Raw genomic sequence first — 22,677 nt, forward strand, 5'->3', positions numbered from 1 at the left:
GAGAGAGAGAGAGAGAGAGAGAGAGAGAGAGGGAGAGGGAGGGAGGGAGGGAGGGAGGGAGAGAGAAAGAGAATGTGCATGCCAGGGCCTCCAGCTGCTGCAAATGAACTCCAGACACATGTGCCACCTTGTGCATCTGACTTATATAGGTCCTGGCTTTGCAGGCAAACGCCTTAACAGCCGCACACATACATCTTTAATGCCTTGTGCTGAGTTCAAGCCCAAGTGAAAAGATTGTGTGTCCATATAAATGACAAAACGCAACACTGTAGGGGTAGGAAATGAATCAGGCAAACAATGTGCGGAGGTTTCTGATCCACTGGACTCTGCCTGTGTTCCTTCTCTTACGCTGCGACCTGGACACTTTCTCAAGACAGCAACTGCAGCAATCAAAAGGCTTGCCTTGTTTGTTGTCTGTCTCTCAAATCTCTCTTTGTCTGACGTCTGCTGCATTGAAAGACATTGTTACATACATCTTGTTTGTTGTCTCGTTCTGATGAAAGGGTGTGTTTGGTCTCTGTACCCCATCTCTAGTTAGAACAGAAGGGATATGCTGAAATCTGTAACGTTTTAAACCAAGATTTGGAAGACATGAAATTGCTTTAGTAGAGATCATAATGCAAGTGGAACCTCCCCTGCTAAAACAGCTTCAATTCAGAAAACTGGAACAAGTCTTTGGGATAACATGTTCTAATAGCTTGTTCTACAAAGGGCTATGATAGCCACTGATGCAATTTTCTTTCCTTAGCACAAATTTTAAACCAGGGAAAGTAAGCACATGAGATGAGATGATGGGCCAGTTTAAAAATGCATTAAGAGAAAATCACATCCATTAGAAACGTGTGTGCGTGTGTGCATGCACACACACAAGTCCCTTTCAATGCAACAAAGGAGAATGGCTATAGATACTGGACTTTGCTTTTTTTGAGGAAGCACCGTTAACATGGTCCAACATGTTTGATCCCTTCTAAAAGATGGAGCAAGGGCTGGAGAGATAGCTGAGTGGCCCAGTGAGCTTCCTATGGAGGCACGAGGGCCTGCGGGGACCATCGGAGTTCAAGTCTCCGGAACCCAAGGAGACAGCTGCCTGTGGCCATGCACATCTGCAGCTCCAGTCTTGTGCGGAGCAAAGAATCATCAGGATTCACAAGTGTTCTGGTAAGAGACTCTGTGGCTAGGAAAAAGCAACAGGGTGAGTGATGGAGAGAGCTGTCTTACGTGGGTCTCTAGCTGCCTCTGGTGAACCCGTTCGGTATCATATCGATACATGTATGGGCATATACCACACATACCACACCACACCACACCACACACACACACACACACTTCACCATAACACATATACTACACATGTGAAAAAATATGGCAGAGGTGGAGCAAAGCCGTTTATCTCCATGTCTAACCTAACATCGTGTGACTATTAAGTAATCCTTTTGAAATGTTGACCCCAGAGCTTCCACCAGCCTGAAAGCTAAAAATGTCATCAGAGAACATCTGAGGCCTACAGTATTTTTCCTTCTTTGCTGTAACCCTCCTATCTGATGTTTCCACCAGTGCATTTGAAGAGTGCTTTAATGTATGGTTTTCATTTGTTCTATAGCTATAAAACCTTCAGGAAATTGTTAATAGACTGTTACTTGGAATTTGGGGCAAGCTAAATCTGTGTTCTTGGTCCATGCTCACTAATATTTTATTCCAGAATAAACTGTCTTATTCTCTTTGAGGCGACATCTTTGGTTTTCCCCTTAACAGTCAGACAATCTTACTCAAGGCTCCTTGGATTTCAACCAACAGAACTTGTATTTCAAAAGAAGGGGCTGGGAAGATTTCTCAGTGGTTAAAGGTACTTGCTTGCAAAGCCTTTGGCCCAGGTTTGATTCCCCATTACCCACTTAAAGTCAGATGCAAAGTGGCACATACATCTGGAGTTCATATACACTAGCAAGAGAGATTCTGGTGTGCCCATTTTTCTCTCTTCCTCTGTCTTTCTGTCTGTCTCTTTTTCCCTTCCCCTTCCCTTCCTGCTTGAAAATAAATAAATAAATAAATAATAAAACATTTTAAAAGGAAAACCACCTTGTAGTACTTGACTGGAGGCAGATATGAATTTCAGGCCAAAGGTTTGCACAGAGGTCTGTGAACTAGCAGGTGAATGCTTGCTGCGTTTTAGTGTTTGCTGGAGCCTGGTAGTTTCTCTCTCTGCTTGGATATATGAATGGCCATCAGGTTCTTCCACAGTGAAAGGAACTTCCCCTGTCCCTGGAAGTTTCCTCCCAAAAAATGTGTTTGGTTGGATATTAGTCCCAGCACTGTTGGAAAACATCTCAAGGCAGTAGAAATCTGTTCTTTCCTGTAAGCATCCAGAACAAAATAAAGGTCATGGAACTGACATTTTGAGAGCGAGGTACAATTAGGGTGACTGGACCCCTGAAGGCACAAAAGGCAGGAAAGTCTGCACTTGCTAGAAATCGAAGATGGCCAACCTCTTATCTCTTGCCTAGTTCTCTCGACCTGTGTTTCCACAAACAACCTGGACCCCTCCCGGTATGGAGGTCTTTCATAGGATTTAAACATTGTGGTTAATCAAATCCAGCCCCTGGAACTTGATTTCAGGCGTAGCCTCTTCCTGGGACAGCTCCTAATCCTAACCAACCAGCTGTCCCTCTGGTTCGCCTGAGCCGGAAGACAGCCCACCACTATAAGGTTATAAATACCTTTGCAAGGGGAGGGCAACTCTCTGACCACTTGGCAACTTCCAGCTGTGGGCACGTTTTCCCCTCAGCTGGGCAGGTCCAGCCAGGTTAGCAAAGAGGAGGCCCCCGTAGCCCTTGCTCTCCACATGGGTTCTTTACCCCCTCCAGCTCCCCACATGGCAGGAGCTTCTTGAATTTTCTTTTCTCTCTTTTCCTTCCATAGTTTTTCCAGGCTCTCCATGTGGGATCTCTAGCCATGTGGGTTCCTCAGTAAGTATAATAATTTAGTAATTATCCTTCTCAGTCTTTTTAAATTCAATTTTTTGACTAAAATTAGAAATGAACTTAGAGTTTGGGGTTCAAGACTTTCCTGGATCCCTAGAACCCTTTTAAAATTTGAGGATGTATATTTTAGTCCATATCAATTAGTGTTTACTATGAGCAACTTGTGAATGCTTTGCATGTGTTTAAGTAGCTTTACAGTCAGGCAAAACAATTTAATAGAATAATGGAAGGCACAGGGTGATTAAATACCTTGCTTGAGGTCACATGAGTCTACATGTTCTGGATACAGAATCTGTCCATCTATCCATGACTTGTTTTCAGGACAGAAATGATCTAAGTGGGGCTGGGGGGGGGGAGATGAAGGACACAGGAGGTGGGAGCAGGGTTAATCAAAAGTTAAGATGTTATGAATAAGCCATATGGAAACCTACTTATTCTTTAACTGATAATATGTATGTCAAAAAGAGAGAGAATGTGGGCAGAAGTATCCTGTGGAGGTGGATAAACGCTATGCACAGAAGCCATATACTGTTATTAGAAAAGTTTCAGTGCCAGGGTGGGATACCTTGCAGCAAGTTGTTGGCCAGAAAGTCCCTGGTGGCCTCAAAATATTAAAGGCTAATGCTGAGACTTTGGGTTGCCCACCAGAACTAGATGGTAAGACTTTATTGCGGAAGATTAGACCAGGTTGGGCTTCAAGTCACTGAGAAACCAAGCTAGAGCTGAGCTGGAAGACCCCTCCCTCTTGACTAGCTGTCAGGATGCTAGAAAGAGCTATGCAGCCCGTTGGGAAAGAAATCATTAATGGTCTTAACCAGCAGTGGACCCTGAAAACATTATAGCTGGCCTGTCAGGACAAATGTACCAATTGGTGCAATTTTGGCATGTCTGTTATGGGGAGAACTGACGGCTTTCTGGTTGAACTTGAGGCCCTGTCTGTGGGAGAGAATTCCTGCCTGGTACTGTAAACCTAGTCAAAAGCCCATGACTTGGGAGGTCATAAGCCCTATGGAGGAAACAACCACTGTTGTCTGGCTAAATGGATCATATTATACCCCCCAAACTGCCCTTTAAATAGTTATCTTTATGTTCATATATTTCTGCTACTCTTACTTTTGGTTAGAGAAGCTTCTCTTTTCAGATGGCAGTGACCACTGGAGTGTCTCAAAAGTCACCATAGTGCTGAGAAGAAGTGAAAGTTTGGTGTTCAGCACTAAGTGAAACATCTCTATCACACCCTCCAAGGGTCAGGGACCATTGCAGAAGAGGTTTCTGAAAGGATGTAAGAGCCAAAGGAAGGGGAGGAATGCTTACACTACTGTCTTCCAAACACAAAATAGCCTTGATAGTCATGACCTCACAGTGGTAATTATTTTTGGATAGTCTATCAGGTATCATTTTTGCACTGTCTGTGGAAATTTAAGTTAGACAGATAAACACGCTTATAAAACTGAGTTGCCAAGAAATGGAAATAGGACTCTGACTTGACAGCTGTTCTGAATTATCTTAATTTCTGTCAGGCAGAGTGTATTATAGGACAGTTTCGTTCAGTAAGCTCCTTCTATATGCAAACACATAGGCAGGTCTTTAGAAGAAGTTCATGTTTTCACGGGATTTAGTCTTTACATTTTAGTGCTGTCTGGAGAAATATTGGAATGATTCTGATACATACATTTTGAATATTGATTATTTGGGCGCAGATACAGAGGGAAAAATGATGCTTAAAAAGTTTAGTTCCCTTTGTTTTAATTGTGAAATTGATTATCCCAGTGTAGAATTACAACAATAGGGACTGTATATCCTAACCTCATTAGGTCATAGGAAAACTTCCACAGATAAGGCAAACATTGAATTTAGCTTTGAGGAGGATCAGGTCAAAGGACTTTGTGGCAGGGTGGAAAACTTGTTTTTAGGTCTTAGCTTTCCCGTTCTTGGTAGAGGTTTTAAATTCCTTTTTCATGAATGAAATTTGAGTTCCCAGAGGGGAAGATATTCTAGCATGAATGTGAGGTCGAAGGTCCCGGTGGAGACGAACCGACATCCTCACACTCCCTTTGGGCCATGGATGGGCTCTAAGGTCTTGGGCAAGTGGCTTATTCTCTCTAAGACCAAGGGGTTTCAGTGGACGACCTGCTCGGCTCTCATCCAGATCTAAGACTCTGAGCGTTTGCCACAGGTTACCCGCCGGTGTTCCCCGAAGGAGTACAATTACAGTCAGGGCATGGTAACAGTTGAATTCACTCTCCTCCTCCACCGGACACTGGCACTTAAAAAAAAAAAAAAAATCAATAAAATAAATAAACAAATTAAGGCCGGGCAAGAGGGCACAGCCCAGAGACCGTGGAAGCCAATTAATCCAGCATCTTCCGGGAAAGTCCGCGGAAGGCCTGCCGCAGGGCATCCTGGGAGTTGCAGTTTCTCTGGGGCCGCCGCCCTCGGTCCCGCCCTGCTCCTGCGCGGCGGGATGAACTACAGCTCCCAGCGGGCCAGGCGGCGGCGGCGGCGGCGCGTCCTGGGCTCTCGCCGCGGCTTGGGCGGCTAGTTCAAGTTGCCATAGCTGCGAGTGTGGGGAGAGCCGAGTCGGTTACCCCGCAGCGTCGGGTCGGTGGCACCTTCGGGGCCCCTGGAAGCCGCGGGAGCCGGGTGGGGCCTCGGTGATGATCCGGCCTTAAGCACCCGGAGTCATCTTGTGTCTCAGGTACCTGCCCCAGCCGCTGCCGGGCTCTCTCCCCACGACTTCCCTGTCCTATCCGAGGCGGTTTAGGTTCGCGCTGCCCCTGCTCCCGGGCGAGGGGGACACCGGAGCTGCTCGGAAATCCGGGGTGCATGGAGACGGTGTGGGCACGGACGTCCACGCAGGGCCCGCCCAAGTCACCTAGGGCGTGGCCGTGCCCTGGTTCTGCATTTGGAGCTGCTTTGCCCTGTCTAGGAGATTGCACGCGTCTATAGGTTTTTCTAGAAAATCGTCTGGCATTTGCTTGCTTGTCCCTGGACAGGAATTGATGCTTGTCCTAGCGTTGTCTAGTCACAGAGAGTTTGCAATGCAGACAGTCCCCCTGCCCGCCACGGAACATCACCCATCTTTTGTCTTTTCTGTGCTACTATAGGCTTAGCTGTTAGCTGTGCCTCCTTTGAATTATTTCCTAGGAATAGCCAATGTTGAATCCCAGGTGAGTTTGCTAGACCTCGGCAGGACTGGCAAAGCTAGCTGATTGTACGTTGTAGCGCTGACGCAAGGGTTATGCAAAGATTTGGCACGGTGCCTAGCCTAGCACAAGGCAAGTTGTCAGTACTTGTTACTTAACATTGTGCAGGACGGTGTTGTCCAATACAAATACAATGGGAATCACACAGGTGGTGTGGTGGTTTGATTCAGGTGTCCTCGTAAATTTAGGGGTTCTGAATGGTAGGTTCCCAGCTGATGGAGATTTGGGAATTAATGCCTCCTGGAGGCAGAGTATTGTTGATGGTGGGCTTATGGGTATTATAGCCAGTTTCCCCTTGCCATTGTTTGGCACACTCTCCTTTTTCTGTTGTCCACCTGATGTTGGTGATGAAGTGATATCTACCCTCTGCTTATGCCATTGTTTTCCCTGCCATCACAGAGCTTCCCCCTTGAGCCTGTAAGCCAACATAAACCTCTTTTTTCCCCCCGACAAGCTGCTCTTAGCTGGGTGATTTCTACCAGCAATGTGAACCTGAGCGCAATAGTAAATTTGGTACCGGGAGTGGGGTTGCTGCTAGACACCTGACTGTGTGACTTTGGCCTTTTGGAGCACATTTTCAAGAGCAATGTGGAAGGACTTGAAACCTTGGCCTAAGAGATGCCTTGCAGTGCTATAAGTACAGCTTGATGGGCTATTCTTGTCAGAATTGAAAGATCTGAATGCAGTAAGAACTATGGACTGTGAGGTTTGGCTTGTGAGGGTGAATAAGATCTTTGCCTCGACTGGGTCAGAAGCAGTTTGTGTGAGAGGCTTGTTGTTATGGCAGTGTCCTGAGAAGTTGTGCAGGGTTGCATTGTGTAGAAATGGACTGGTTTGAGAAGAGGGATATGGCACAGAAAAGAAAGAAGAAATCTTTGGGTGAAACTGTTGTCTGTTCAGCTGCAGTTGAGAAATTACAGCCATTGAGATTGGGCCAGCTGACTTGCATTGGAGGAATGTAGACTTTTTATTTATTTATTTATTTATTTATTTATTTATTTATTTATTTGAGAGCGACAGACACAGAGAGAAAGACAGATAGAGGGAGAGAGAGAGAATGGGCGCGCCAGGGCTTCCAGCCTCTGCAAACGAACTCCAGATGCGTGTGCCCCCTTGTGCATCTGGCTAACGTGGGACCTGGGGAACCGAGCCTCGAACCGGGGTCCTTAGGCTTCACAGGCAAGCACTTAACCGCTAAGCCATCTCTCCAGCCCAGGAATGTAGACTTTTTTGAAGGGGCCTGAATGCTGAATGCTGAAGGAATGTCCTGTTCTTCAAAGTCTGCTTTATTCTCCCCTGGATTAACAAATTGGCATACTACCTGGTATTATAGAGTATAAGTAATGCAGGAAAGAGAGGGTTATTGAATTTGCAACACAGTCTTGTGGTTTGGAAACAGCCATGGGCAGTGCGAAGCAGGTTTGCTGGATACCTGCATGGAGACCCGATAGAGTGGTGAGGATGGACTGTGGGTTGAAGACAAGACCCAGTGGGGAAATCGGGACCACAAGATGGCTGCTAAGCAGAGCTGCCGGCCCCAGATGAAGTTTTCTAGGACTGTGAGTAGCCTGGATGGAGGGGTGGAATTGGAATTCCAGAGACTTGTTCCTGCTTAGAATTATTGGATTTGGAGTTGGTCACTGACTACAGTTGCTGGACTTGGATCTACAGAGTTTGATGTTTGCCCTGTTTAAATCTTATATTGATTGAATATTTTTTTGCTATATCCAGTACCATCTTTTAGAGTGTGTTTATTCTGTGCCATTATGGTTTTGGGGGGATTTTTTGGGGGGTAGTGTGGCTCAGTTAAAAGACCTTGGATTATGAGGATGTTTGAACATTATTAGGACTGATAAAAAATATGGGGACTTTATAAGTTGGACTGAATGCATTGCAATGGTACATCATGGATCAGTTTATGGCGACCAGGGAAGGAATGTGGTAGTTTGATTCAGGTGTCCCTCATACACTTAGGCATTCTGAATGCTAGGTTCCCAGCTGATGGAGATTTGGAATTAATGCCTCCTGGAGGTATTGTTGGGGGTGGGCTTATGGGTGTTATAGCCAGTTTCCCCATTCCAGTGTTTGGCATACTCTCCTGTTGCTATGGTCCACCTTATGCTGGCCAGGGGGTGATGTCCACCTTCTGCTCATGTTGTCATTTTCCCTGCCATCATGGCGTTTCCTCCTCAAGCCTGTAAGCCAAAATAAGCCTCTCCCCCCCCCCCCCCCCCCCGCACAAGCTGCTTTTGTTTGGTTGGGTGATTTCTACCAGCAATGTGAACCTGAATGCAACAGGTGACTTTAAATTTTGTAGTATCCATGTTAAAAGAGTGAAAAAAACCCTTTTGAGAGATTAAATTTTAATAATTTATTTGATACAATGTAGCAACTAATACATCTGACGGATAATGTATGCCAAACTTATATCGGATGTTCTTTTTGAAAATGGTACTGCCTGACAGCCTGGCATGTGTTTCATATCATAGCACATTTAGGCCAGATTTCTAGAGCTTAGTAGGTGCATGTGGCTAGTGACCACTGCCTTGGGTAGCACAGAGGGAAGTGTAAAGCTGGTGCAGTTTACTGGGCATGGAGGAATTTCATTATGCAAATGAACCGTCAATGGTGAAGCCTGCTGTGTTAGAAAAGGGTGCACCACACCTGCATCCTCTGAGCTTATCTTTTCTCTAGCAATTTATTTTAATTAACCTTTCCAGAATACCTTCTTTCTTGTAGTGGTTTATGGATGTATACCAACTGTTGATTCTTATAGTTTTGAAAGCAGTCACAAAGAATTGAAAATATTTCTACCCACAGTTCTTTTCTGCAGCCATAGACATACTACCTTTTATTTTTATTCATTTTGAGAGAGAAAGTGAGAGAGAGGCAGATAGAGAAAGGGTGTGCCAGAGCCTCCAGCCACTGCAAATGAACTCCAGATGCATGTGCACCCTTGTGCATCTGGCTTATGTGGGTATTGGGTAATTGAACCTGGATCCTTAAGCTTCAGGGGCAAGTACCTTAACCTCTAAGCCATCTCTCCAGTCCCCTCTCCACCTTTTTTTAAAGTACCAAGTGTGGGAAGAACTGGGCAACATCTGAAATATTTCCTTAAAGAGGCTTAGCTTGGTTTTGAAATTGAATTGGACCATCAAATTCAGAAGTGACATGCTTGTTTCGTTGCCTTGCTTAATTTGCCCACTGATAGGCACTCTCAGAGACAGTGCTTTTGGCTAGACTTGGGGTATAAGTTCTGCTGCAGCCTGGTGTCCCCATCCCAGTGGGTGACTAGATACTTCACGCAGGCTGAGCGTGTGGGTGTCAGGAATTGCAGTGATGACACTTGGGCTTTTCTACGACCCTTAAGCAGGTTTCCTCTGCTCTGTGATACACTCACATCTATACATAAGCAGGGTGAGCTGTTTCCCATACTTTACTAAAAAATCAAAAGCTACATTTACCACCTTGTTTCATTTATCCACAGGTGGTTTGAGGAAAGTGTAGGGGCAACCAAAGACCATCAACTTGAGTAGATCTTCTGCCCTGAACCTCATGAAGAAATGAGAGGAGGCGGGCATACGTGCCTCAGGAGAGCACTGAGCTCAAAGGACAGCAGCCTGGGTTTTTGCGGGTGTGCTTTGTAAGTATGCTTTCTCTCAGTTTCATTTGGGAGGAAACATGTTACATATTTAGAGTGGAAAAGTTAATGTCAAGTAGAGTTTTGAGGGCAAGAAGCTCCTTCCTGATGGTATAGTATAAGGCAGAGCAGGATAGGTGTGTGTGTAGCACCATAGTGATTCAGATGAGTGAAATAGGTAAGTGGAGATATCCTACAATGTGCTTCTAGCAAACTCATTTTCTCCCCAAAACTGCATGAGCACTTTTTCCAGGCATTGCGTATAGCACCTTTTCTAGGCATTATATCTAGTTTTTCAGGATTCTATCATTTTGTGAGTGAGGTGGTTGAGGCAAAGGTAGGTTATTTGATTTCCTTGGAAATCCTGGAGCCAATAGAGTGACCTTTGTCTCCAGATCTTCTGACCTAGTCCTGCCCACTGTACAGGGGCATCATTGCTCTTTATGATTGCCCTATGATAGATTTTAATTTGTGTTCAACAGTTTTGGATTGGTATATCATATATAGTCTATAACAAACACATATGTAGATTGAAGCTATTTATCTCCTTAAATGTTCAATGGATTCTATTATTTTTTTCTTAGTTTTATTTCATGTACTTGTAAGCAGAGAGAGCAAGAGAGAAAGAGAAAGAGAAAGAGAAAGAGAGAGGGGGGGAGTGAGGGAGAGAGAGAGAGGGGCAGACAGAATGAATGAGAGAGAGGGAGTGGACATGCCAGGTCCTCTTGCCATAGCAAATGAACTCCATTTGCATATGACATTTTGTGTATCTGGCTTTATGTGGGTACTGGGGAATCCAACTCAGGCTGTCAGACTGGGCAAGTAAGCACCTTTAACTGCTTAGTTGTCTCTCAAGCTGTTTTTCTTAGTGTGTGTGTTTAGAAAATATAAATATATAATGGTCCTCAAAATATTAATGTCACGGTCCGGTTCGCATTGCTGGTAGAAATCACCCAACCAAGAGCAGCTTCTGAGAAGAAGAGATTTATTTTGGCTTACAGGCTCGAGGGGAAGCCCCACGATGGCAGGGGAAAAAGATGGCATGAGCAGAGGGTGGACATCACCCCCTGGCCAACAGAAGGTGGACCACAGCAACAGGAGGGTGTGCCAAACACTGGCATGGGGAAACTGGCTATAAAATAAAGCCCATAAGCCCGCCCCCAACAATACACTCCCTTCAGGAGGCATTAATTCCCAAATATCCATCAGCTGGGAACCTAGCATTCAGAACACCTAAGTTTATGGGGGAAACCTGAATCAAACCACCACATTTCGCCCCCGGCCTCCATAAACTGATATCCATACATGATGTGAAATACAATGCATTCAATCTGCCTTTAAAAGTCCCCATAGTTTTTTTATCAATCCCAATGATGTTCATACATCCCCATAGTCCAAGATCTTTTAATTGAGCCATAATACCAAAAAATAACCTCAAAAAAACCCATAATGGCACAAAATAAATATTCACACTACAAAAGATAGCATTGGGCATAGCAAAGAAACATTCAAACCAATACAAGATTTAAAACAACCAGGGCAAATATCAAACTGTAGCTTCAAGTCCAACAACTCTAGCCAGTGACAAATCTCCAAGTGTGATAATTCTAACCAGCAACGAGTCTCTGGCATTCCAATTCCGCCCCTCCAGCTAGGCTACTCACAGTCCCGGGAAACTTCATCGGGGCCGGCAGCTCCTCGGCAGCCATCTCATGGTCCCGGCATCTCCACTGGTCTCCACTGCAAGCCACAGTTCATCCTCATGGCCCCATGGGGTCTCTATGCAGGCAACTAGCAAACCTGCTTCACACTGCCCATGGCCATTTCCAAAACACAAGACCGTGTTGCAAACTCAATAACCCTCTTTCCAGCACTTCTTATACTCCACGATACCAGGTAGGGTGCCAATTTGTTAATCAAGGGGGAATAAAGCAGACTTTGAAGAACAGGACTCCTTGAGCACTCAGGCCCCTTCAAAAGTCTACATTCTTCTTGTTGCCCCAGCACAGGTCAGCTAGCCCAGTCTCAAAGGTTGTAATCTTTCAGTTGCAGCTGAATGGGCAACAGTTCATCCAAAGATTTTTCTTTCTGTGCCATATCCCTGTGCTTAAACCAGTTCATTTCTATGCAAAGCAACCCTGTACAACTTCTCAGGACATGGGCATAGGAGCAAGCTTTACACACAAACTTCTAGCGCAGTCCAGGCAAAGCTCTTTCACACCCTCATAAGCCAAACCTCACAGTCCATAGTTCTTCAGGTCTTTCAGCTCTGACCAGAACAGTCCATCAAGCTGTACTTACAGCACTGCAAGGCATCTCTTAGGCCAAGGTTTCAAGTCCTTCAACATTCCTCTTGAAAATCAGCTCCAAAAGGCCAAAGCCACATAGTCAGGGGTCAAGCAGCAATCCCACTCCTTGGTACCACTTTACTGTTGCAGTCCGGTTCGCATTGCTGGTAGAAATCACCCAACCAAGAGCAGCTTCTGGGAAAAAGAGATTTATTTTGGCTTACAGGCTTGAGGGGAAGCTCCATGATGGCAGGGGAAAATGATGGCATGTGCAGAGGGTGGACATCACCCCTGGCCAACAGAAGGTGGACCACAGCAACAGGAGGGTGTGTCAAACAGTGGCGTGGGGAAACTGGCTATAAAGCCCATAAGCCCCCCCCCCCAACAACACACTCCCTTCAGGAGGCATTAATTCCCAAATATCCATCAGCTGGGAACCTAGCATTCAGAACACCTAAGTTTATGGGGGACATCTGAATCAAACCACCACAATTAACGAGTTAGAAAATAGTTGTAACTTAGGATTTCCATACAGTGAATATATTCAGTACAAGTTATCATTGCTTATCAAGGATATGGTGTTAAAACTCAAATTTTGCAACATATTTAAAATTCTGGGCTATTTCAAAGCATTTAATGAATTTTGGTAGATAAAAGGCACTGAAAAACATAGAAGAGACACATGAGGGATTTACAATAACTTTGTACCCGTGATCTCTGGTGTGCAACATTCTTAGTATTGAAGAATTTTAAAGTTGGAGAGACCTAGCCCTGGAATGATAATGTTTTCCAAAAGTTCTTACCTACATAATCTTGATGCACTTGAACTATTATAAAAATGTTTTTGAGTGGGTTCACTGTTAATCCTTTCATGAAGTTACTGTGAATAGATTTTACTGTGAATAGATTTTAATCCTACTGCTTTCCAGCTTGTTTTCCTTGTTGGTAACAAGTTGCTGTTAACAGTCAGTATTTATAGTTCTACCCTGTCCCTCTTTTGAGACAAGATCTTGGGACGTAGCCCAAGTTGACCTCGAACTCTGGCTGGTCTAGTCTTGAGCTTGGGAGTCTCCTAGCTCAGCCTCCAGAGTGCGAGAGTGTGTCTTTAGTTGCTATATTAGTACACTGGTGGGTAGATAAATTTCATGTGTACTCATGTGTGGAATTTTTCATTTATTAATTTTCTTACAAGTACAATTCTGCAATGAAATTTTTATACATACAGCCTACACCTAAGCCTATGATAGTATTCATACAAATAGAAATTTTGAGTCAAAGTATATTCATGTAACTGCCTTGACTTGTTTTGCCAAATTATTCTCCAAAAAAACTGTTTTGACTTTATAGCTAACATTGTACCACTAAGTATGCTCTTATCAACCCTGAGGGAGAGCTTTTCTTCATCTGTATAAAACAGATAACCACGAGCATTACTTTATTATTTTAATTTTTGATTCTTTAGTGCAATGAAGTGTATTTATACTCTTGTTAGCACCTTCACATTGTGCAGATTGCCTTTTTATCTATCCTTTGTGCCTTTTACTATTGGAGTGTTATTATTTTTGTATGCTTTTAAAAGAGCTAATTAGTCCTTTAGTTCCCATGTAATGAAAATATCTTCTGAGTTTTTTCCTTTTTTTTAAAAAAAAAACCTTGCTTTTTGTGTCTTATGATATTTATGAATGGCTTAAAGAGACTTAACAGATATGCATATTTTTTGGAAATTACTATGACCTTAACATAGCTCCAGACATTGCAGATGGTTGGAGTGCTTGGAAATTGGAAGCATTTATGTTTTGTAAATCCACTTAGCCGATGTGCCCTGCACACAGGGTTTGTCACGAGGGAGGTGTTTCTGAAGGAATGAGTGATTGAGTGAATGAATGAAAGTGATTGTGAACAAGTGAGTTCAGGGATGAATGGATGAGTAATTTTTTTTTTTTTTTTTTGAGGTAGAGTCTCACTCTGGCCTAGGCTGACCTGGAATTAACTATGTAGTCTCAGGCTGGCCTCGAACTCACAGTGATCCTCCTACCTCTGCCTCCCAAGTGCTGGGATTAAAGGTGTGCACCACCATGCCTGGCTCTGAATGGGTAAATTTAAGCTGAGTTTGAGCTTCATGTGAAGAGCAATGTTGTGGAAGGAGTGACTATGACTATTATTTTCTTCTTACAGAAGGAAAAGCTTGATGGTAGTTAAGTGAAGGCTTTTAAAATGCCACAGGGGGGCTTCCCCACGATCAGCAGTTGGCATGTTGAAACAGTATAGGGAGTGGAACTGATAAGAAAGTGCCTATGGACTTTGGGATGTAAAGCTTGCTAGTACATTTTTAAAATTAAGAATTTGAATTTTTGAACTTTTCATTGAGTATATCAAGAAGTTCCATAAAATGTATTCTAGCTATGTCTATGGAAGAGCTAAGGGAAGTATGTAAATATACAAATTAAGAAAAATTGGGATTGAGAAACAATGGGGGTAGATAGAGAGTGGAGTTTCAAAGGGGAAAGTGGGGGAGGGAGGGAGTTACCGTGGGTTATTGTCTGCAATTATAGAAGTTGTCAATAAAAAAATAAATTAAATTAAAAAAAGAAATAGAAAAAGCCTAAGCATATATGTATAGCTAAAGCAGAATACCTCATTAAACATTATGGTTTTAGAATGTTTTCTGAAAATACAGGAACTTTTTTTAACCTTAAAAGAGGTGATAATTATTCTTAAGATATCTTAAGTTCGATCTATCGTATTTAACACCTGATTATCTCCGACTTACATAACTTTTTAGTGCAAAGTAAAAAAATGCATAAGAATGCTCTGGCTTAAACTCATTTCTGGTGTGGGGCTGGGCAGGCTATGAGGAACAGCAGGGAAGAACAATGGAGGATGACTGGGCAGTGTATTTGGAATCTGCATGATACTAACAATTAAAAAATATTATTTCTTTATTTTGAGAGAGAGGCGGGGGGTGGGGGTGGATCATGCCAGGGCCTGTAGCCACTGCAAACGAGCTCCAGATGTATGTGCCACCTTGTGCATCTGTCTTATGTGGGTCTTGGGGAATTGAACCTGGGGCCTTTTGGCTTTGCAGGCAAGTGCCTTAACTGCTAAACCATCTCTCCAGCCTGTGTATGACTCCTTTTTTATTGACAGCTTCCATAATTATAAACAATAAACCATGATAATTCCCTCCCCACAACTTTCCCCTTTATAACTCCACTGTCCAGCATAATTCTTTTAAACTAAGAATGGAGTGGAAAAAAGTAGTGGCTTAAAATGGATACAACTACCGATGGTCATGGTAAGCATATCAAGCCAGACTCAGAAAGACAGATGTTTTATTTGTCCCGCCTAGATTTTTGTATAGGAGAGTTAAATCATGTATGTGTATGTATGGCATGAAGGTAGAGGTGAAACACATCGGGGAAACACTGGGGACTGACGTGGCATGGAGGAGGGAGAGACAGGGCAGAAGAGGGGCATGGGGGCACATGTGCTCCAACCCAGTTTGTCTTGTATAAAAATGGCCTGATTGGGCTGGAGAGATGGCTTAGCAGTTAAGCACTTGCCTGTGAAGCCTAAGGACCCCGGATCAAGGCTCGATTCCCCAGGACCCACGTTAGCCAGATGCACAAGGGGGCGCACGCGTCTGGAGTTCCTTTGCAGTGGCTGGAGGTCCTGGAGCGCCCGTTCTCTCTCTCTCTCTCTCTCTCTCTGTCACTCACTCTTTCTCTCTCTGTCATTCTCAAATAAATAAAGAACAACAAAAAAAAATGGCCTGATGTAGCACAGCACCATGTGTAATGAATATACGCAGGGGCGATCAAAACAGTGGCTTAGAAGCACTAGATTTGGATTCTGGTTTTGTTATTCTAATTTTTTAGCACATGTGTACTACTACTTAAAGCATCATTTTCCTTTAGAGCACATGTAAAGTTGGAATTATATCAACTTTATAGGATTGTAGCAGAAATCATATGAGGAAATGGTAATGGAGGTGCTTGTAAGCCGTCAAGCAGTGTGCAAGTTAAAGACTTGAGAGGCTGTAAGAAGTATTTCCCTGTCTTCAAGTTGTCATTGCTGTTTTGTTCACCAGGGAAGTCAAGAATTTCTGTTACCTTTAAGATGTAGGAGGAAGAAAAGTATGCTTTGTGATATATTTGAGACAGAGCTGATTCCTTATGAAAGCCCGAAATTACTATGGGGCACAAGTAAATCACTCTGACTGTATTCCTAACTGCCTTTCCCCTCAGAACCGCTAGCCGGTCTTGTGCTGTGCTGACTGCTTCAGCGTGTTCTTTTGCTTCCTAACGTGTGTGTGTCCTTTTTCCTTCCATGGTTGGATGGTGTCACATATGCCTACAGTCTCAAACCAATCTGCTTTCTCAAGGAGAGTAGGATCAAGAAGAAAAGTCAGAACGTAAACTCTGAACCAAGTAACTGACTTATTAGTAAAATGTACCCATGTTTCACTGCAAGTAAAACCCTGGAGACACACCGGAAATGTCTTTGCTTGTGCAGTGTGTCCGCTAGCTGTCTCTTGTCAGGATAGACTTGCTCACTTGATTGAGCCAGGTGGCTGGGTGGCTGATGTGGGATGGCAGAGCCTGGGACACCTTCCGCAGCCTAGCCTGGGAAGACTTTCTGAAGAGCAAGGTGCAAGAGATGAGAGCGTGTGGGAGAGTGGGGTCCACATGTAATCCCACCTCAAGCCTCTGTGTCAAGTCCGAAAAGTTTGGTCGCCGAGCCCATAGTCAGGGCCCAGGGCAGTTAGTACCTGTGGTGGGAGGGCGGCACCTACGGTGAGTGGAGAAGATTTGGGGCCAAATTATATAATGTATTATGTTCCTTTCCCCCGATTTTAGTTAATGTGAAGACTTTCCATGTAGTTTGCTTATAGAGCCAAGCCCTTTTGCTCAGGAGCAATATTTCATTCTGGTTTATCTTTTTTTTTTTAAAAATTTTTATTTATTTATTTATTTGAGAGAGACAGGCACAGAGAGAAAGACAGATAGAGGGAGAGAGAGAGAATGGGCGCGCCAGGGCTTCCAGCCTCTGCAAACGAACTCCAGACGCGTGCGCCCCCTTGTGCATCTGGCTAACGTGGGACCTGGGGAACCGAGCCTCGAACCGGGGTCCTTAGGCTTCACAGGCAAGCGCTTAACCGCTAAGCCATCTCTCCAGCCCAAGCATTTCTTTTTTAAAAAGACTCAGTGTTAGGGGCAGGGTGATGGCTCAGCAATTAAAGGCACTAGTTTGCAAAGCCTGCTGGCCCAAGTTCAACTCCCCAGCCACCCAGGTAAAGGCAGATGGGCATGCACTTCCAGCAGCAAGGAACCCTGCAGCCCATGCATACATACATGCATGTGTGTGCACACACACACAAACACAAATTATTTTTAAAAAGAATGAATCAATGTTAAATGCCTGAGACATACAGTCTCTTTTACACAAACCAGTAGGGAAGAATGGTGTTTGTGGTCACCGTGGTAAACCAAGGGAGACTGACACTCTGACAGAGCCTCTAATTACTTTTGGTTACACAAGATAAACCAGAATGATGGGCAAAGCCTGATAGCCTGGGTTTGAATCCCAGTGCCCATGTAAAGCTAGATGCATAGAGTGGCACATGCATCTGGAGTTCATTTGCAGTGGCAAGAGGTCCTGATGTATCCATTTTCTTTCCCTAAGAAATAAATAAAAGCATTTCTTTTTTTTTATTTTTTATTTATTTATTTGAGAGCGACAGACACAGAGAGAAAGACAGATAGAGAGAGAGAGAGAGAATGGGCGCGCCAGGGCTTCCAGCCTCTGCAAACGAACTCCAGACGTGTGCGCCCCCTTGTGCATCTGGCTTACGTGGGTTCTAGGGAGTTGAACATAGTTCCTGAGGCTTTGCAGGCAAGCACCTTACCTGTTAAGCCATCTCTCCAGCCCCCCTTTGTCTTTTTTTACATATAGACACACACACAGCTTACTTGGGCCCTGAGTAATCAAACCTGGGACCTTTGGCTTTGCAGGCAAGCGCCTTAACTTCTCTCCAGCCTCCCTTGGTCTTTTTTTATATGTAGAGTTACAGCCCCCCCCCCCCCCCCCGCATATGTCTTGATCATAATCTTCCATGGCTGTCTTGTCCCCCCTTCCCCACACCCTTTGCACTGGGCTGCTTCTTCCTTCCAAAACAGTGCCTCTACTATTTTAATGTCTTTTGTTTGTTTGTTTTTTGGTCTTCTTTCATCATCCATGTCATATTGATGGGCTCAATATTGTGCAAGTAATGCAGCTGCTGTGAGGTCATGAATGGAACGATCACCTCTGTAATATAGTAGTTCACAGGTTTCCTCCCCCCCCCCCATTCTCTGGTTCATACATGGCTTGCCTTCCCCCCACCCCACCCACCGAGGTGGGGTTTCACTTTAGCCCAAGCTGACCTGGAAGTCTGTGCAGTCTCAGGCATCAAACTCATGGCGATCCTCCTGCTTCTGCTTCCCAAGTGCTGAGATTAAAGGCATGTGCCACCACACCTGGCTCATGTATTGGATTTTAAATCCATGATAGGATCGCAGACTCAGCTAGCAGTGGAGCCAGTCAGGTAGCACACTGCAGGTCTGGCGGAGATTGCGGATAAACAGGCAGGCGAGTGTGGCACATGCAGTGTTTGGCTTTCTGGGCCTGAGTTACCTCGCTAAGTATAATCCTTTCCAGATCCATTCATTTCCCTGAAAATTTCATAATTTTATTTTTCTTTACTGCTGAATAGAACTCCATTGTATTTTCTTCTTTTTTTTTTTTTTTTGTTGACAATGGGCACATACATAGTCCTCTGGGCAGCTCTTTCCTTTTCTCCATGTTGAATAAGCAGTGGTTTTATTTGCTGTACAGTCTTTCCAAGGACCATGGGATTTTTGCCCTTATGCAGTCAGGTTCACATTGCTGGTAGAAATCACCCAACCAAGAGCCACTTGTGGGGAAAAAATAGGTTTATTTTGGCTTACAGGCTCAAGGGGATGCTCCATGATGGCAGGGGAAAATGATGGCATGAGCAGAGGGTAGACATCACCCCCTGGCCAGCATAAAGTGGATCATAGCAACAGGATAGTGGGCCAAACACTGGCATGGGGAAACTGGCTATAACACCTATAAGCCCACCCCCAACAATACACTGCCTTCAGGAGGCTTTAATTTCCAGTTGCCTTCAGCTGGGGAACCTAGCATCCAGAACACCTAAGTTTGTGGGGGCCACCTAAATCAAACCACCACAGATGGTATATATGGACAGACTCCTGAAGAAAAGGGAATAAGAAATACAGCCTAGGGGTTAGACCTGCCAGTTATTCTCATGGAATGGAGGGGGGTGGTGGTGGTGGTGGTGGTGGTGGTGTGTATGTGTATACATGAGTGTGTACCTAGAAGCAAGCTCTATTTCTTAGCTATGTGAGTTTGGGCAAATTAAGTATTAGAAGCTCAGTCAGGTTCCTCATCAGTAAAATGGGCATGCAAGTTAGCTTTTTTCCTTGTGGCAGAACACCTGATGAAACAGCTTAAGGGAGAAGGGATTTGTCTTGGCTGTAGGTTTCAGGGCGTTGTGGTGGAGAGGTGTGCCGAAGCAGCTGGGGAACAGAGCTGGGGCTGGATAGGACACAGCCCCCAAGGGCATGCCCCATTGAGTTCCTTTCTGCTGTGAGGTCCTGCTTCCTAAAGTTTTTAGAACCTCCCCAGATATGGCTACCAGCTGGGGGTAAGCCTGTCTGTGTATGAGACTTTTAGTGGGACACTTCACTGTAATCCATAACAGTGGGTTACAGCAGTATTTACTCTGTAGGGTAATTACTAAGATTAAATTCATGTGTATAATGTGTTTAGATAGGACCTGACACAGACTGAGGGCCATATAGGTCTTCATTATCAATATTGAGTTTATTCCAGCAGCTTCTACCATGACGACCATCTTCACCTTCCTTTTTTTCTCTCCCCTTTCCTTTCCTCTTCTCCTTTCTCCTGTTCTGTTTTCTCTTTCCTTTCCTTCCTCCACCTCTCTGTTACTTATGTACCACACATGTGTTGTTATTTTGGGAACCAGAACATTGATGTAACAATAACTTCTATTCTTATTAGCTTACTTTTCTTTTAGGGCAAACTGTTCTCATTAATAGGCATTGTTTTTCCTTTTTGCCTTCTATTGGCTGAAATATCATAGAAAGGTTGGGATTTGGAGACTGTCATTTGCTTAAAATTGAATCTTTCCTTTGCCAGTTACTAAGTTACTTTTCTTCTGTAAGCTTTACTTTTATTTTCTATAAAAAGAAGGATGATAATGTTGTGAGGATTACATGAAATACTGTATAAAAGAAGCCATAGTACGTAGATGGCCCATAGCATAGTGTATATAGATAGCAGTTATTATTTTCATAAGGTTGGACATTGTTCTACCTCTCTGTGCATACAGGAACACAGAATGCTACCATTTGCAGCTTCACGAGTTGACAAAACAGCAAATTAACTTGAAAAAACTTGGCATGTTTATATGTATGTTCCAAGTTTTGGGGTTTTGTGTTTATTTAGGCTTCTCTAAGGTCATGGCTGCTTAACCAACCACTTTATTCGTGGTTTCTTCACTTGTTAAAAAAAAAAAAGGAGCTTCTTTCTTTAAGATATGCATATCTCATGTGCAGATGTTGCACTGGGGCTGGGATAAGAGAGGTAAGCGCTCTGTCATCTTTGTCCTTGGAGGGCAAGCCAGCCTTTGCTGAGACGCATTACTGTTTGCAAAGTTCTGTTACACCTGGTGTGCACTGAATGGTGGCTCTTGTGTTTACAACTCTGATCTCTGTATTCCCCTTGTTAGACAGGGTTTCTGCCTTATCAACATGCTTTTACAAACCATTCATGTTGCCCTTTAATTTTTAAATCTAATCATTGAACTTCCATCTTTGAGTTCTTAGACTAGAACATAATTATTTTTTTCCTGATCCTTAAAGTTGGCTGTGTCATAGTTTGCTAGATTCACTGGCGCTGCAGTTTGACTAGCTTTGGAATGAAGGACATTATCTGCATGGTGCAGTTTTAAGATAGGAGTCTTGAATCTGGGAATTGCAAAAAACAAGTAGTGGTATTTGCCAGAAGGAAGTGTGGCCATTCCTCAGGTGGTGAATATGCACAGGCTTTAGATGATAAGTGGCTTGTTCGCCTGGCTCCTAATAGCAGGTAGCTTCCTCTTATCTGGTCTACCATCTTTTCTTTTCTCTCTCCCTCCCTCCTTTTTCTCTCTTAATTCCCCCCTCCCTCTGGAGACATCTCATTATGTGGTCCAGGCTAGTCTTAAACCCACTTCCTGCTCAGCCTGCCACCAAGTGTCGGGCTTACAAGAATGAGCTACTATACCTGACTTTATTTCCTATATCTTGTCCATGAATTGGTGCTCCCAAAGTGTAGCAGTCTGAGGGTTGTGAAAAAATACCTCTTTCTAGCATCCATTTCATTTCTTTCTCACATTGCTAGACTTCTTCAAAGAGGATTTTACATTCCACTCTTTTGCCTCTCATTTATTGCAGGGCCTGGTATCTTCCTCACTTTTCTTGCTTTCTGCGACTGCTTTTAATATGCTCAGTAGCAATTGCAAAGGATGACTTCTAGTCCTTTCCTGTTTGTCCATTTATTGAATTTGTGTGTCACAGATCAGTCAGTTTCCTTCAAGACAGAGGAGATAGATACCCCACAGTAATCTGAACAAGGAGGGCTTAACATGAAGTGTAATGGGAATTTTGGGATTCTTTACCAATATACCAACACACCAATAAATTTAGGGCATCTTGGATTCTTGTCTTATGAATTTAAGGAATTAAAATCCATTAAGACAAGAAAAGAGAACAAAGGGCAGAAAGCTTCTGCCATGTGGAGGGTAGGAGAGGACAGAAAGTTCTTTTGGGAGTAGGGCTGAGGGTTGGGGGTCTCCTCTCATCTTAGCCCGACTAGACTGAGATGAGGGAAGGCTTACCAGAACCTAGAAGTTGAGGAGCTAGCCGAGAGAGTCGGGGGGGGGGGGGAGGAAGGGAGGGAGCGTGAGTACGCGAGCAAGCTTGTCCCGTGGTAGGGGTCTATTGTAACCTTATTGTGGTGGGCCTCACCTTCAGGCCAGGTGAGCCAGAGTCAGGCTGACTGGGCTGGGCTGGTGGCTGGCTCAGGAAGAGGCCTGCCATATTTTGGGGATCAGATTTAAATTCTAGGAAAAGGTGAACCCTCCCAGGGAGGAGCTCAGGTTGTTGATGGAAAAACAGGTCTAGGGAACTCCTTTAGGCAAGAGATAAGGAGAAGCCAGATTCTTCTCTGATCTCTAGCAAAGTGGAGATTGCAGGGATAGGCCCAAAGACATTCTTGCTCTTTTACTCTCAGGGTTTAGTCACCTAACCTGCCTCAGAAGCAGAGGTTGGCAACCTGTGTCTCATGGGGCAAGTTTAGCTGATCCACAGGCCGCATCATACTGATCATACTGCCCCATTCACTTCCGCATTGCTGAGCTCGTATTATACCGTTGGAGGGCACATTCACTACCTTCTTGTTGCTTGGTCAAGATA

General features: G+C 44.1%; 1 protein-coding gene across 1 annotated transcript in view; it reads left to right on the top strand.

Moving 5' to 3' along the window:
• Window positions 1-5,520: 5,520 nt before the first annotated feature.
• The window catches only part of Cep128 (centrosomal protein 128), a 363,113-nt gene continuing 345,956 nt past the window's right edge, over window positions 5,521-22,677 (top strand). Inside the window, exons 1-2 of the mRNA XM_004649677.2 lie at window positions 5,521-5,676; window positions 9,672-9,827. The gene's annotated coding sequence lies outside the window, so the exon portion shown is untranslated. The remainder of the gene's footprint in view (window positions 5,677-9,671; window positions 9,828-22,677) is intronic.

The sequence above is a fragment of the Jaculus jaculus genome, chromosome 7 (assembly GCF_020740685.1).
Source record: "Jaculus jaculus isolate mJacJac1 chromosome 7, mJacJac1.mat.Y.cur, whole genome shotgun sequence".
Classification (NCBI taxonomy): Eukaryota; Metazoa; Chordata; class Mammalia; order Rodentia; family Dipodidae; genus Jaculus; species Jaculus jaculus.